This window comes from Lepidochelys olivacea, assembly GCF_965140295.1.
Source record: "Lepidochelys olivacea isolate rLepOli2 genome assembly, chromosome: 9".
Classification (NCBI taxonomy): domain Eukaryota; kingdom Metazoa; phylum Chordata; order Testudines; family Cheloniidae; genus Lepidochelys; species Lepidochelys olivacea.
In genome coordinates this window covers 53226315-53232314 of record NC_140419.1, presented here as the reverse complement: position 1 = coordinate 53232314, position 6000 = coordinate 53226315, and positions in this window count along the sequence as shown.

Genomic DNA, 6000 nt, shown 5'->3' with positions numbered 1-6000 from the left:
TATAAAAAAGATAAATAAAAGCAAAACAGGAAAAATCCCTTTTCCCATTCTCATTCCCCCCCTCCCAAAAAAAAAAAAAAAGGCACAAAGTAAATCTTTCAGCCAGTGAGTTTTCATTTGTATACCATCTCCAGGGAATTAATCTGACCATCTGCTTCCAAGAGGTTGTTATGCTCTTTTCAAAAAACAAGGTACACAGCAGGCCTAAGTGGGGGAGAAAACACTTTCCAAATGAGGCTCTCGTCTCCTAGTGTACTGTTGGTAAATATTTCCTGGAGCTTCATGCAACTCCTACACCTGGCTGCTTGCGTGCTGTGCTGTTCATTTCCATACGATTCCATCTTGCTCTTATATTGCTTCCACAGATACTGAAGCAGCAAAATACACAAGCAGAAAACAAAGAAAGGAAAGGTGGCAGAATTCTCACTATGGTGATGGATATAAAAAAGGAGCAGTGGGAACAGAAGGTGAAGTAGAGTGTAAGGGATAAACACACATGAATGAGAGCCAGTATATTTGTACAACAGCTGTTTTAGAGAGCACTGAGCAGCTGGTGGGAATTGTAAGAGTGGTTTTAGGAGTCAGGTCAGTGTGCCAGATAGCTTCTCAGAAGTCGTTTCATTCTGACAGGAGGAGTACATTTTAAGGCACTTGTCCTTGACTGTTTTCAGTGTGTGTTCTGTCACATCTAAGGGAACAGATTGGAGACCAAGCTTGATGCTTTTGTTGTTGATAAAGAATGAATTCCTAATCTATCCTCACCAGCTCCTTTGTTTTATGTACTAGCCTCATTTATAAAGTGGACCGCATTGGCTAACCCAGTCACGTGACAAGGTGGTGAGCTAATGCTGCCACATGGCTCCAGTAAGAGTCCTCACAATGAATAGGCCACTGAGTCAAAGTTATTGTAATAAATTGTCAGCTGACCAATCAGAAAGAATTTTATGCCCCTGTTATATATTAGGTGAGAGATTCAAAGATCCCTAGGGGAGTTAGGTTCCCAGTTGCCATTGAAAGTCAATGTGAGTTGCACACCTAACTCCCTAGATCCTGGCCATTGTCTTTCCTCCTGCTCCTTTGTTGTGCTTCCTTTTCCTGCTGCTCAGACTCCATTCCCCTCATGTTCATCCTGTCCCTCCTTGGCAAGGCTGTGGGTTCCCTGAGCATGGTCCAGGTGGGCATTGATTCACACTACTCCGCACCCTGCTGCATAGCTTGACTGATAAATGCAGTCTGATTTAAAATGTACACTGTGCTGTATTAGCATCTCCATCCCCACATTTGCCACTCCCTGTTTCTCTCTGTCCTTATTAGTTTTTCACAACTGTTCATCAGTTTTACACGCTGACAAGACCTGAAATCACAGACCCCATGAAGACTTGCCGTAAGTGATAATCAGCTCCATTGATCCAGACCATCCAGTGAAGGTGGTAAGTAATGCCTGTCGAAACAAAGGCGATTATATTCTGTTGTTGGAAGCTTTTGCCTCACCCACTCTCCTCCCCTCCCGTCAACTATAAGTCAGTGCATCTTTGAGAGCTCTCCTCATGTGCCTGGGGAATTTCAAAATGTGGAGGATTTGTGGGTCCCACCAGCTGTCCTTGATAAATGTGAATGATGGTTCTAGAGCCATTCCAGAGTCTGTTCTGTCACACAATGGGACCTAGTGCCCTTTTTTTCAATGTGATATTTATTATGGACACTCCCTTTCCCATATAACATATCGGGCCTGAAGTCACACTGTGGTGGCAGGATTTTCCAGCATGCATAGTGATGGTCTGACTCTCCTCTGGTTCTGATTTCAATTGGAGCAGAGGTAGGTCAATGAAAACAATTCAACAAGGCCCCATATATCGGCTAACCACTCAGGCCAAAGGGGCAACAATAGCAAAGGATCTCAAGGCTTCCATGAGCTGGAGTATATAAACATTAGGGTGATGGAATCCTGGCCATTATCTAGTCAGTGGCAAAACTCCCATTGACTCCAATAGGTGCCAGGAGTTTGCCCTATGATTAGCAAAACTTGGTAAATCCTGAAGTAGATGATGGTTGCAGATGAGCAACACTAAACATGCCCAATTATGGAGGCTGTGGGTGGTAAGTAGAGAGGAAAGAAACTTAACAGACAGACTGTGCCATGAAAGGAGCAATCACCCCAGTTGCATCAGGTCAGGTTATACAGCCACATTCTGAGATATGAAGCCAATATACTGCTCAAAACAAAGCAAGATGACAGCTATCCCTACTCATTTGGGGATATCAAAGGCAATATGCCATTTGCTTGCACTGTAATAAAAGGCATGAAAATACTATTCCATCAACATCCCATGCACCTAAATACAAGCTGGATAAAAATCAATGATTTTTTTTAAATAAAATCTGATTTTTTTTAATTTAAATCAGATTTTTTTGATAATTTTTTCCTCAAAAAGCAATCTAAAGATAGTTTTAATTAAGATACATTATAGCTCAAAGATATCTCACCATGGAATAGGGATTATAAATTCTAATTCTTATTATATATATTATATGTATATAAAATATGTTTGCTGTTGAAGAAAAAAATCCAGAATACTTAACCTTGTTGTTTTAGTTAAATAAAGCCATTTACATGTCTGTCTGGTGGTGATCTCCTCCTAATACAGCATGGCAAGAAAATCCTCCGAATATTAATGATTAACCTGTTGAATTGGAGATAGTTCACCTCCCAATGACTTCATAAATATCTGCTTCAATTACCATTGGTAAATGAATAACCAAGCAATCATTCATTTTCTGATACAGCTGTAAAACTAATCTGAAAAGTTTTCAAAATAAATCGCTGTTTAAAAATGTATATTGTGTACCTTCTAAAAATGAAACCTACATCAATCTCTGAGTTGTGAAGAGTATATATTAAGGTTATAACAACCAACAACAATGCACTTTTATGTAGAAATCCATGATTAAATCGAGTCTTCCTGACTAGTGATTTAAATCAAATTGATTTAAATCATGATTTGGTGATTTAAATCAATTTGATTTAAATCAAATCCACTCTGCCTAAATACGCTATTACATTTGGGCCATTATTGAAGCAATTAGCTATAATAATTGATAAATGGAGGAGCTGAGAGGCAGTTATCAAAGTTCTTCACTTGTATGTGTGTAGAATAATTTACCAATATCAAAAAGGATGAGACCTCTGACATTAGCAAATAACAGCTGGCAATGTGAATTCTTAGCTCAGAGTAATTACTCCTCTGCATGGCACAGGGTTACAGAAACTCTCCCAGTCCCCTTTCAGACTGAAGGATAATAGTCCATTTGAATTGGTGGGAAGAGTTGATGTATCAATAATGTGCGCTATAAAACTGTAAAGTGTACCTGTCGTTTTGTGAGGAGGAGGAATAGGGTTGTTTATCCTGGAGGGAGATGGCACAGCGAGTCCAGGCTTTATGGCACTTTTATCTGGGGCTGCAGGGTTTCCGTGCATTCATTTATGCCTTCTGAATGTTGAACATCCCCTCGGAATAATTACTTGGTCTTAGCAGTTTTATAATTAATGAAGCTGGAGGGGTTTTTTTGTCTTTGAACTCATCCTTTTTAATAACACCAAAGAATTTCTTACACAGTTGCAAGGCTGAGCCAGACGTTTGCCTTCTGTTTAATTAAAAACAATACTGTATGTGGAACCCAATTTGTAGTGAGTCGTGCCTTGATTTCTAGTCTGCACCACGTGAAAGGGAAAGGTTGCCATCTTGGCAAGACTTTTAATGGTGGTCTTACCAGATATGTGAGAGGGCATCAGATGTACAGTAGATTGTTCGTTATCCATGTGTGATATTGCATCTAGGTCATGTGTCTACTTAATCCAAGGAGTGGGGGTGTACACACAGAGAGAGAGAGAGACTAAAACAAATTGACTGGTTGTATTGAGGGTAATAACAGTATCCTGTAGCCTAGGGGACAAAATGAGTCCTGGAGACTGTTATCGTGATAGGTGATGGGGAATGTGTACAAAGAAACTACTTTTACTTTAGGGCAATTTCTTCTTACTGCTATTGCTCTCTGAGCATCTGTTATATGAATAATTCGGGCTTCTCCTGCCCCAGTTCCAACTCTCTTCCCCCTGCCACCTTATCTGTTGGGTGAAGGTCTAGGGACTTTCTTGTGACAAGCAGATTTTAGGGAAGAGGAGCCAGAGCCTTGTCTCCCTCTCGGCATTTGCAGGGGTTTTTCTAAGGTTAGACCTTGGGGGCAAGCATAGGCTTCTGGGAGCAGTGTGTAGCTATGTGTTGGCCTGGTCTGTAGAGGCATGGGGCTGGCTGCTGGACCCTGAGCAGGAGTACTTGCTGGGAATGATAGCAGGCTGTAGGACTGACCCTTGGAATTACACTCGAGAGGCTACTGTGCTCCTATCTCCCACTGGCAACTCCCAACTCTGGCCATATTGGATTCTGATGCCACTGTTATTGGATGGAACATGTGTAAGGGAACATGCCAAACTAGTCATTTCAGATGTTGAAATTCCCCACGGCTGAAGGCCAGCTGGAGAGGTAACAGTTCACCCAATGGGGTGAAGCTGAAACACTGCAAGGATCCACTTCTATGAAATCAAGAGGGCTCTGTCAAACCTTGTGACCTTCTCCAGCTGAAAGCTGTGGTCCAAGGGAAAAGGTATTCCTCGGCCCACACTGATGGTGTCATAGGAGTCTTGGCTCATCCTTCACAGAGCTCGTCAGAGCAAACAGAATACCCCTGGGTTTCCCTTTCTTCTGTCTGCATCCCTGCTGTGTTATGTACTCTGCGCTCCAGGGAATCTGCTCCCTGCTGGCTAGGATTAGCACCAGTAGCATTTCTATGGGGAGCAGCTGGCAGTCCACCCAGACCTGCCATAGGCCAGGGACAGTAGACTGTTTGAGGGCAGCTTTACTTTGCTCCTGGATGCTGCACGGAGTCCCTTCACCACAGCACAGTGCACGCAGTCCCCCCAAGCACTGCTTTCACTGGCATTCTGGAAAAGGAATTGCCCAACAATATTTTTGCCAACAGAAGGAGCTCAGATTGTTCCATGAGTGCAAGAAATAGAATAAGAAATTATAACTTCGTTGTTTTGGGGGAAAAAAAATCAAGTTAAAACAAAATGCTACCCCTTGGAATATACTGAAGTATATGCACACTGACATTTTCATGAAAGTGAAGTGTATTTTGTGGGGTGCTTTTTAAAAATTTTTTTTTCATCAGCTATTAAAAGTGAGACCAACCAGACTATTCCTCTTGCCTTCTGCATGGAAGTTCCTCTATGAATAGGACATCTATCAAAATTATGGTTCCTATAGGATATTAGCAATAATGTGTGTTTCTATAGAGCCAAAGTTCCACAGATTACTCTTGTTATGGCAATACTCCAGCTTTCCCATCATATTCAGCAAGTCTATCTTGGACAGACAGGTTGGGTTATTTTTAAATGTTGGCTTTGAGAACTAACATTCCCAGTTTAACTGTAACCTCCCGTATGGCAGAAAGCTCCTTTTGTGGTTGAAATAAAAGAATTGTAGTGTGCTAGATAGAGCCGAGTTACCACTCTATAGCAAAAGTGTTTACAACTCAAACATCCAAGTAATAAGGTAAAAATTAATGTATTTATTGAATTGAAGATCTAGTGTAAAAACAGTCATTTCGCAGTATCATGTAAATTTGTAAGACAATGAAATGCACAAGAAAGCCTTCACTTAGTGTATCTTCTTTCAGTAGCACATCTCTTCCCGATAAGAATTTTGCTACTATGCTAGAGATACACAGGAACCCTGGTTTAAAGAGTCTTAAACTACTGCAGAGTCCTATTGTGAAAGCATAAGGTGCTTCCTTTCTCTATCCCATGACTATTCAGATTCTTCTCGGAGTAACCCTGATAAATGTTTTTGGTGAAAAACAATAATTCAGAAACCAACAGTTACTGCTGATATGTTAATGAACTGTGGACATAAAAAGTCAATCGCTTCCCTCAACCCATTTCTC